We start from the raw sequence: 11,765 nt of genomic DNA, 5'->3' as shown, positions 1-11,765 counted from the left end.
GATGCAAAACGACGATTTCTCGCCGATTTTCGTTGTTTTCTGGCTTGAATTCGCAAAGAAGAGCAGGAAATCTACAAAATCATGACTTTTTACCAAGATTCAACGGCTGAATTGCAAGAAAACCGCGGAATTCTGCACGAAATCATCAAAATTCTTAGAGAAAACCGCATATTTCGATGCAAAACGACGATTTCTGGCTGATTTTCGTTGTTTTCTATCTTGAATTCGCAAAGAAGAGCACGAAATCTACAAAATCATTAAATATATCATGAAATGATGTGAAATGAATGAAATGAAATGAAATCATCAAAATTCTTACAGAAAACCGCATATTTCGATGCAAAACGACGATTTCTCGCCGATTTTCGTTGTTTTCTGGCTTGGATTCGCAAAGAAGAGCACGAAATCTACAAAATCATGACTTTTTACCAAGATTCAACTGCTGAATTGCAAGAAAACAGCAGAATTCTGCACGAAATCATCAAAATTCTTACAGAAAACCGCATATTTCGATGCAAAACGACGATTTCTCGCTGATTTTCGTTGTTTTCTATCTTGAATTCGCAAAGAAGAGTACGAAACCTACAAAATCATGACTTTTTACCAAGATTCAACGGCTGAATTGAAAGAAAACAGCAGAATTCTGCACGAAATCATCAAAATTCTTACAGAAAACCGCATATTTCGATGCAAAACGACGATTTCTCGCCGATTTTCGTTGTTTTCTGGCTTGGATTTGCAAAGAAGAGCACAAAATCTACAAAATCATGACTTTTTACCAAGATTCAACGGCTGAATTGCAAGAAAACAGCAGAATTCTGCACGAAATCATCAAAATTCTTAGAGAAAACCGCATATTTCGATGCAAAACGACGATTTCTCGCTGATTTTCGTTGTTTTCTATCTTGAATTCGCAAAGAAGAGCACGAAATCTACAAAATCATGACTTTTTACCAAGATTCAACGGCTGAATTGCAAGAAAACAGCAGAATTCTGCACGAAATCATCAAAATTCTTACAGAAAACCGCATATTTCGATGCAAAACGACGATTTCTCGCCGATTTTCGTTGTTTTCTGGCTTGAATTCGCAAAGAAGAGCAGGAAATCTACAAAATCATGACTTTTTACCAAGATTCAACGGCTGAATTGCAAGAAAACCGCGGAATTCTGCACGAAATCATCAAAATTCTTAGAGAAAACCGCATATTTCGATGCAAAACGACGATTTCTGGCTGATTTTCGTTGTTTTCTATCTTGAATTCGCAAAGAAGAGCACGAAATCTACAAAATCATTAAATATATCATGAAATGATGTGAAATGAATGAAATGAAATGAAATCATCAAAATTCTTACAGAAAACCGCATATTTCGATGCAAAACGACGATTTCTCGCCGATTTTCGTTGTTTTCTGGCTTGGATTCGCAAAGAAGAGCACGAAATCTACAAAATCATGACTTTTTACCAAGATTCAACGGCTGAATTGCAAGAAAACAGCAGAATTCTGCACGAAATCATCAAAATTCTTAGAGAAAACCGCATATTTCGATGCAAAACGACGATTTCTCGCTGATTTTCGTTGTTTTCTATCTTGAATTCGCAAAGAAGAGCACGAAATCTACAAAATCATGACTTTTCACCAAGATTCAACGGCTGAATTGCAAGAAAACAGCAGAATTCTGCAGGAAATCATCAAAATTCTTACAGAAAACCGGATATTTCGATGCAAAACAACGATTTCTCGCCGATTTTCATTGTTTTCTGGCTTGAATTCGCAAAGAAGACCACGAAATCTACAAAATCATCACTTTTTACGAAGATTCAACGGCTGAATTGCAAGAAAACAGCAGAATTCTGCACGAAATCATCAAAATTCTTACAGAAAACCGCATATTTCGGTGCAAAACGACGATTTCTCGCCGATTTTCCTTGTTTTCTGGCTTGAATTCGCAAAGAAGAGCACGAAATCTACAAAATCATGACTTTTTACCAAGATTCAACGGCTGAATTGCAAGAAAACAGCAGAATTCTGCACGAAATCATCAAAATTCTTACAGAAAACCGCATATTTCGATGCAAAACGACGATTTCTCGCCGATTTTCGTTGTTTTCTGGCTTGAATTCGCAAAGAAGAGCAGGAAATCTACAAAATCATGACTTTTTACCAAGATTCAACGGCTGAATTGCAAGAAAACCGCGGAATTCTGCACGAAATCATCAAAATTCTTAGAGAAAACCGCATATTTCGATGCAAAACGACGATTTCTGGCTGATTTTCGTTGTTTTCTATCTTGAATTCGCAAAGAAGAGCACGAAATCTACAAAATCATTAAATATATCATGAAATGATGTGAAATGAATGAAATGAAATGAAATCATCAAAATTCTTACAGAAAACCGCATATTTCGATGCAAAACGACGATTTCTCGCCGATTTTCGTTGTTTTCTGGCTTGGATTCGCAAAGAAGAGCACGAAATCTACAAAATCATGACTTTTTACCAAGATTCAACTGCTGAATTGCAAGAAAACAGCAGAATTCTACACGAAATCATCAAAATTCTTACAGAAAACCGCATATTTCGATGCAAAACGACGATTTCTCGCTGATTTTCGTTGTTTTCTATCTTGAATTCGCAAAGAAGAGTACGAAACCTACAAAATCATGACTTTTTACCAAGATTCAACGGCTGAATTGAAAGAAAACAGCAGAATTCTGCACGAAATCATCAAAATTCTTACAGAAAACCGCATATTTCGATGCAAAACGACGATTTCTCGCCGATTTTCGTTGTTTTCTGGCTTGGATTTGCAAAGAAGAGCACAAAATCTACAAAATCATGACTTTTTACCAAGATTCAACGGCTGAATTGCAAGAAAACAGCAGAATTCTGCACGAAATCATCAAAATTCTTAGAGAAAACCGCATATTTCGATGCAAAACGACGATTTCTCGCTGATTTTCGTTGTTTTCTATCTTGAATTCGCAAAGAAGAGCACGAAATCTACAAAATCATGACTTTTCACCAAGATTCAACGGCTGAATTGCAAGAAAACAGCAGAATTCTGCACGAAATCATCAAAATTCTTACAGAAAACCGGATATTTCGATGCAAAACAACGATTTCTCGCCGATTTTCATTGTTTTCTGGCTTGAATTCGCAAAGAAGACAACGAAATCTACAAAATCATCACTTTTTACGAAGATTCAACGGCTGAATTGCAAGAAAACAGCAGAATTCTGCACGAAATCATCAAAATTCTTACAGAAAACCGCATATTTCGGTGCAAAACGACGATTTCTCGCCGATTTTCCTTGTTTTCTGGCTTGAATTCGTAAAGAAGAGCACGAAATCTACAAAATCATGACTTTTTACCAAGATTCAACGGCTGAATTGCAAGAAAACAGCAGAATTCTGCACGAAATCATCAAAATTCTTAGAGAAAACCGCATATTTCGATGCAAAACGACGATTTCTCGCTGATTTTCGTTGTTTTCTATCTTGAATTCGCAAAGAAGAGCACGAAATCTACAAAATCATTAAATATATCATGAAATGATGTGAAATGAATGAAATGAAATGAAATCATCAAAATTCTTACAGAAAACCGCATATTTCGATGCAAAACGACGATTTCTCGCCGATTTTCGTTGTTTTCTGGCTTGGATTCGCAAAGAAGAGCACGAAATCTACAAAATCATGACTTTTTACCAAGATGCAACTGCTGAATTGCAAGAAAACAGCAGAAATCTGCACGAAATCATCAAAATTCTTACAGAAAACCGCATATTTCGTAGCAAAACGACGATTTCTCGCCGTTTTGCGTTGTTTTCTGGCTTGAATTCGCAAAGAAGAGAACGAAACCTACAAAATCATGACTTTTTACCAAGATTCAACGGCTGAATTGCAAGAAAACAGCAGAATTCTGCACGAAATCATCAAAATTCTTACAGAAAACCGCATATTTCGATGCAAATCGACGATTTCTCGCCGATTTTCGTTGTTTTCTGGCTTGAATTCGCAAAGAAGAGCACGAAGTCTACAAAATCATGACTTTTAACCAAGATTCAACGGCTGAATTGCAAGAAAACAGCAGAATTTTGCACGAAATCATCAAAATTCTTAGAGAAAACCGCATATTTCGATGCAAAACGACGATTTCTCGCTGATTTTCGTTGTTTTCTATCTTGAATTCGCAAAGAAGAGCACGAAATCTACAAAATCATGACTTTTTACCAAGATTCAACGGCTGAATTGCAAGAAAACAGCAGAATTCTGCAAGAAATCATCAAAATTCATACAGAAAACCGCATATTTCGATGCAAAACGACGATTTCTCGCCGATTTTCGTTGTTTTCTGGCTTGAATTTGCAAAGAAGAGCACGAAATCTACTAAATCATCACTTTTTACCAAGATTCAACGGCTGAATTGCAAGAAAACAGCAGAATTCTGCACGAAATCATCAAAATTCTTAGAGAAAACCGCATATTTCGATGCAAAACGACGATTTCTCGCTGATTTTCGTTGTTTTCTATCTTGAATTCGCAAAGAGGAGCACGAAATCTACAAAATCATGACTTTTACCAAGATTCAACGGCTGAATTGCAAGAAAACCGCAGAATTCTGCACGAAATCATCAAAATTCTTAGAGAAAACCGCATATTTCGATGCAAAACGACGATTTCTCGCTGATTTTCGTTGTTTTCTATCTTGAATTCGCAAAGAAGAGCACGAAATCTACAAAATCATGAAATGAATCATAAAATGATGTGAAATGAATGAAATGAAATGAAATCATCAAAATTCTTACAGAAAACCGCATATTTCGATGCAAAACGACGATTTCTCGCCGATTTTCGTTGTTTTCTGGCTTGGATTCGCAAAGAAGAGCACGAAATCTACAAAATCATGACTTTTTACCAAGATTCAACGGCTGAATTGCAAGAAAACAGCAGAATTCTGCACGAAATCATCAAAATTCTAAGAGAAAACCGCATATTTCGATGCAAAACGACGATTTCTCGCTGATTTTCGTTGTTTTCTATCTTGAATTCGCAAAGAAGAGCACGAAATCTACAAAATCATGACTTTTTACCAAGATTCAACTGCTGAATTGCAAGAAAACAGCAGAATTCTGCACGAAATCATCAAAATTCTTACAGAAAACCGCATATTTCGATGCAAAACGACGATTTCTCGCCGATTTTCGTTGTTTTCTGGCTTGAATTCGCAAAGAAGAGAACGAAATCTACAAAATCATGACTTTTTACCAAGATTCAACGGCTGAATTGCAAGAAAACAGCAGAATTCTGCACGAAATCATCAAAATTCTTACAGAAAACCGCATATTTCGATGCAAAACGACGATTTCTCGCTGATTTTCGTTGTTTTCTATCTTGAATTCGCAAAGAAGAGCACGAAACCTACAAAATCATGACTTTTTACCAAGATTCAACGGCTGAATTGCAAGAAAACAGCTGAATTCTGCACGAAATCATCAAAATTCTTACAGAAAACCGCATATTTCGATGCAAAACGACGATTTCTCGCCGATTTTCGTTGTTTTCTGGCTTGAATTCGCAAAGAAGAGCACGAAATCTACAAAATCATGACTTTTTACCAAGATTCAACGGCTGAATTGCAAGAAAACAGCAGAATTATCCACGAAATCATCAAAATTCTTAGAGAAAACCGCATATTTCGATGCAAAACGACGATTTCTCGCTGATTTTCGTTGTTTTCTATCTTGAATTCGCAAAGAAGAGCACGAAATCTACAAAATCATGACTTTTCACCAAGATTCAACGCTGAATTGCAAGAAAACAGCAGAATTCTGCACGAAATCATCAAAATTCTTACAGAAAACCGGATATTTCTATGCAAAACAACGATTTCTCGCCGATTTTCATTGTTTTCTGGCTTGAATTCGCAAAGAAGACCACGAAATCTACAAAATCATCACTTTTTACGAAGATTCAACGGCTGAATTGCAAGAAAACAGCAGAATTCTGCACGAAAGCATCAAAATTCTTACAGAAAACCGCATATTTCGGTGCAAAACGACGATTTCTCGCCGATGTTCCTTGTTTTCTGGCTTGAATTCGCAAAGAAGAGCACGAAATCTACAAAATCATGACTTTTTACCAAGATTCAACGGCTGAATTGCAAGAAAACAGCAGAATTATCCACGAAATCATCAAAATTCTTAGAGAAAACCGCATATTTCGATGCAAAACGACGATTTCTCGCTGATTTTCGTTGTTTTCTATCTTGAATTCGCAAAGAAGAGCACGAAATCTACAAAATCATGACTTTTCACCAAGATTCAACGCTGAATTGCAAGAAAACAGCAGAATTCTGCACGAAATCATCAAAATTCTTACAGAAAACCGGATATTTCTATGCAAAACAACGATTTCTCGCCGATTTTCATTGTTTTCTGGCTTGAATTCGCAAAGAAGACCACGAAATCTACAAAATCATCACTTTTTACCAAGATTCAACGGCTGAATTGCAAGAAAACAGCAGAATTCTGCACGAAATCATCAAAATTCTTAGAGAAAACCGCATATTTCGATGCAAAACGACGATTTCTCGCTGATTTTCGTTGTTTTCTATCTTGAATTCGCAAAGAAGGGCACGAAATCTACAAAATCATGACTTTTACCAAGATTCAACGGCTGAATTGCAAGAAAACAGCAGAATTCTGCACGAAATCATCAAAATTCTTACAGAAAACCGCATATTTCGATGCAAAACGACGATTTCTCGCCGATTTTCGTTGTTTTCTGGCTTGAATTCGCAAAGAAGAGCAGGAAATCTACAAAATCATGACTTTTTACCAAGATTCAACGGCTGAATTGCAAGAAAACAGCAGAATTATCCACGAAATCATCAAAATTCTTACAGAAAACCGGATATTTCGATGCAAAACAACGATTTCTCGCCGATTTTCATTGTTTTCTGGCTTGAATTCGCAAAGAAGAGCACGAAATCTACAAAATCATGCCTTTTTACCAAGATTCAACGGCTGAATTGCAAGAAAACAGCAGAATTCTGCACGAAATCATCAAAATTCTTACAGAAAACCGCATATTTCGATGCAAAACGACGATTTCTCGCCGATTTTCGTTGTTTTCTGGCTTGAATTCGCAAAGAAGAGCACGAAATCTACAAAATCATGACTTTTTACCAAGATTCAACGGCTGAATTGCAAGAAAACAGCAGAATTATCCACGAAATCATCAAAATTCTTACAGAAAACCGCATATTTCGATGCAAAACGACGATTTCTCGCCGATTTTCGTTGTTTTCTGGCTTGAATTCGCAAAGAAGAGCACGAAATCTACAAAATCATGACTTTTTACCAAGATTCAACTGCTGAATTGCAAGAAAACAGCAGAATTCTGCACGAAATCATCAAAATTCTTACAGAAAACCGCATATTTCGATGCAAAACGACGATTTCTCGCCGATTTTCGTTGTTTTCTGGCTTGAATTCGCAAAGAAGAGCACGAAATCTACAAAATCATGACTTTTTACCAAGATTCAACGGCTGAATTGCAAGAAAACAGCAGAATTATCCACGAAATCATCAAAATTTTTACAGAAAACAGCATATTTCGATGCAAAACGACGATTTCTCGCCGATTTTCGTTGTTTTCTGGCTTGAATTCGCAAAGAAGAGCACGAAATCTACAAAATCATGACTTTTTACCAAGATTCAACGGCTGAATTGCAAGAAAACAGAAGAATTCTGTACGAAATCATCAAAATTCTTGCAGAAAACCGCATATTTCGATGCAAAACGACGATTTCTCGCCGATTTTCGTTGTTTTCTGGCTTGGATTCGCAAAGAAGAGCACGAAATCTACAAAATCATGACTTTTACCAAGATTCAACTGCTGAATTGCAAGAAAACAGCAGAAATCTGCACGAAATCATCAATATTCTTACAGAAAACCGCATTTTTCGATGCAAAACGACGATTTCTCGCCGTTTTGCGTTGTTTTCTGGCTTGAATTCGCAAAGAAGAGAACGAAATCTACAAAATCATAACTTTTTACCAAGATTCAACGGCTGAATTGCAAGAAAACAGCAGAATTCTGCACGAAATCATCAAAATTCTTACAGAAAACCGCATATTTCGATGCAAAACGACGATTTCTCGCCGATTTTCGTTGTTTTCTGGCTTGAATTCGCAAAGAAGAGAACGAAATCTACAAAATCATGACTTTTTACCAAGATTCAACGGCTGAATTGCAAGAAAACAGCAGAATTCTGCACGAAATCATCAAAATTCTTACAGAAAACCGCAAATTTCGATGCAAAACGACGATTTCTCGCTGATTTTCGTTGTTTTCTATCTTGAATTCGCATAGAAGAGCACGAAACCTACAAAATCATGACTTTTTACCAAGATTCAACGGCTGAATTGCAAGAAAACAGCAGAATTCTGCACGAAATCATCAAAATTCTTACAGAAAACCGCATATTTCGATGCAAAACGACGATTTCTCGCCGATTTTCGTTGTTTTCTGGCTTGAATTCGCAAAGAAGAGCACGAAATCTACAAAATCGTGACTTTTTACCAAGATTCAACGGCTGAATTGCAAGAAAACAGCAGAATTATCCACGAAATCATCAAAATTCTTACAGAAAACCGCAAATTTCGATGCAAAACGACGATTTCTCGCTGATTTTCGTTGTTTTCTATCTTGAATTCGCAAAGAAGAGCACGAAACCTACAAAATCATGACTTTTTACCAAGATTCAACGGCTGAATTGCAAGAAAACAGCAGAATTCTGCACGAAATCATCAAAATTCTTACAGAAAACCGCATATTTCGATGCAAAACGACGATTTCTCGCCGATTTTCGTTGTTTTCTGGCTTGAATTCGCAAAGAAGAGCACGAAACCTACAAAATCGTGACTTTTTACCAAGATTCAACGGCTGAATTGCAAGAAAACAGCAGAATTCTGCACGAAATCATCAAAATTCTTACAGAAAACCGCAAATTTCGATGCAAAACGACGATTTCTCGCTGATTTTCGTTGTTTTCTATCTTGAATTCGCAAAGAAGAGCACGAAACATACAAAATCATGACTTTTTACCAAGATTCAACGGCTGAATTGCTAGAAAACAGCAGAATTCTGCACGAAATCATCAAAATTCTTACAGAAAACCGCATATTTCGATGCAAAACGACGATTTCTCGCCGATTTTCGTTGTTTTCTGGCTTGGATTTGCAAAGAAGAGCACGAAATCTACAAAATCATGACTTTTTACCAAGATTCAACGGCTGAATTGCAAGAAAACAGCAGAATTCTGCACGAAATCATCAAAATTCTTAGAGAAAACCGCATATTTCGATGCAAAACGACGATTTCTCGCTGATTTTCGTTGTTTTCTGGCTTGAATTCGCTAAGAAGAGCACGAAATCTACAAAATCATGCCTTTTTACCAAGATTCAACGGCTGAATTGCAAGAAAACAGCAGAATTCTGCACGAAATCATCAAAATTCTTACAGATATCCGCATATTTCGATGCAAAACGACGATTTCTCGCCGATTTTCCTTGTTTTCTGGCTTGAATTCGCAAAGAAGAGCACGAACTCTACAAAATCATCACTTTTTACGAAGATTCAACGGCTGAATTGCAAGAAAACAGCAGAATTCTGCACGAAATCATCAAAATTCTTACAGAAAACCGCATATTTCGGTGCAAAACGACGATTTCTCGCCGATTTTCCTTGTTTTCTGGCTTGAATTCGCAAAGAAGAGCACGGAATCTACAAAATCATCACTTTTTACCAAGATTCAACGGCTGAATTGCAAAAATACAGCAGAATTCTGCACGAAATCATTAAAATTCTTAGAGAAAACCGCATATTTCGATGCAAAACGACGATTTCTCGCTGATTTTCGTTGTTTTCTATCTTGAATTCGCAAAGAAGAGCACGAAATCTACAAAATCATGACTTTTACCAAGATTCAACGGCTGAATTACAAGAAAACAGCAGAATTCTGCACGAAATCATCAAAATTCTTACAGAAAACCGCATATTTCGATGCAAAACGACGATTTCTCGCCGATTTTCGTTGTTTTCTGGCTTGAATTCGCAAAGAAGAGCAGGAAATCTACAAAATCATGACTTTTTACCAAGATTCAACGGCTGAATTGCAAGAAAACAGCAGAATTATCCACGAAATCATCAAAATTCTTACAGAAAACCGCATATTTCGATGCAAAACGACGATTTCTCGCCGATTTTCGTTGTTTTCTGGCTTGAATTCGCAAAGAAAAGCACGAAATCTACCAAATCATCACTTTTTACCAAGATTCAATGGCTGAATTGCAAGAAAACAGCAGAATTCTGTACGAAATCATCAAAATTCTTACAGAAAACCGCATATTTCGATGCAAAACGACGATTTCTCGCCGATTTTCGTTGTTTTCTGGCTTGGATTCGCAAAGAAGAGCACGAAATCTACAAAATCATGACTTTTTACCAAGATTCAACGGCTGAATTGCAAGAAACCAGCCGAATTATCCACGAAATCATCAAAATTCTTACAGAAAACAGCATATTTCGATGCAAAACGACGATTTCTCGCCGATTTTCGTTGTTTTCTGGCTTGGATTCGCAAAGAAGAGCACGAAATCTACAAAATCATGACTTTTTACCAAGATTCAACGGCTGAATTGCAAGAAAACAGCAGAATTCTGCACGAAATCATCAAAATTCTTACAGAAAACCGCATATTTCGATGCAAAACGACGATTTCTCTTCGATTGTCGTTGTTTTCTGGCTTGAATTCGCAAAGAAGAGCACGAAATCTACAAAATCATGACTTTTTACCAAGATTCAACGGCTGAATTGCAAGAAAACCGCAGAATTCTGCACGAAATCATCAAAATTCTTAGAGAAAACCGCATATTTCGATGCAAAACGACGATTTCTCGCTGATTTTCGTTGTTTTCTATCTTGAATTCGCAAAGAAGAGCACGAAATTTACAAAATCATGAAATGAATCATGAAATGATGTGAAATGAATGAAATGAAATGAAATCATCAAAATTCTTACAGAAAACCGCATATTTCGATGCAAAACGACGATTTCTCGCCGATTTTCGTTGTTTTCTGGCTTGGATTCGCAAAGAAGAGCACGAAATCTACAAAATCATGACTTTTTACCAAGATTCAACTGCTGAATTGCAAGAAAACAGCAGAATTCTGCACGAAATCATCAAAATTCTTACAGAAAACCGCATATTTCGATGCAAAACGACGATTTCTCTTCGATTTTCGTTGTTTTCAGGCTTGAATTCGCAAAGAAGAGCACGAAATCTACAAAATCATGACTTTTTACCAAGATTCAACTGCTGAATTGCAAGAAAACCGCAGAATTCTGCACGAAATCATCAAAATTCTTAGAGAAAACCGCATATTTCGATGCAAAACGACGATTTCTCGCTGATTTTCGTTGTTTTCTATCTTGGATTCGCAAAGAAGAGCACGAAATCTACAAAATCATGAAATGAATCATGAAATGATGTGAAATGAATGAAATGAAATGAAATCATCGAAATTCTTACAGAAAACCGCATATTTCGATGCAAAACGACGATTTCTCGCCGATTTTCGTTGTTTTCTGGCTTGGATTCGCAAAGAAGAGCACGAAATCTACAAAATCATGACTTTTTACCAAGATTTAACTGCTGAATTGCAAGAAAACAGCAGAAATCTGCACGAAATC

This window comes from Gnatocerus cornutus, unplaced genomic scaffold, assembly GCF_029298725.1.
Source record: "Gnatocerus cornutus isolate USDA-ARS CGAHR unplaced genomic scaffold, icGnaCorn1.1 ctg00000028.1, whole genome shotgun sequence".
NCBI lineage: Eukaryota > Metazoa > Arthropoda > Insecta > Coleoptera > Tenebrionidae > Gnatocerus > Gnatocerus cornutus.
The sequence above is the reverse complement of the archived record's forward strand: the minus strand, read 5'-3'. Positions refer to the sequence as shown.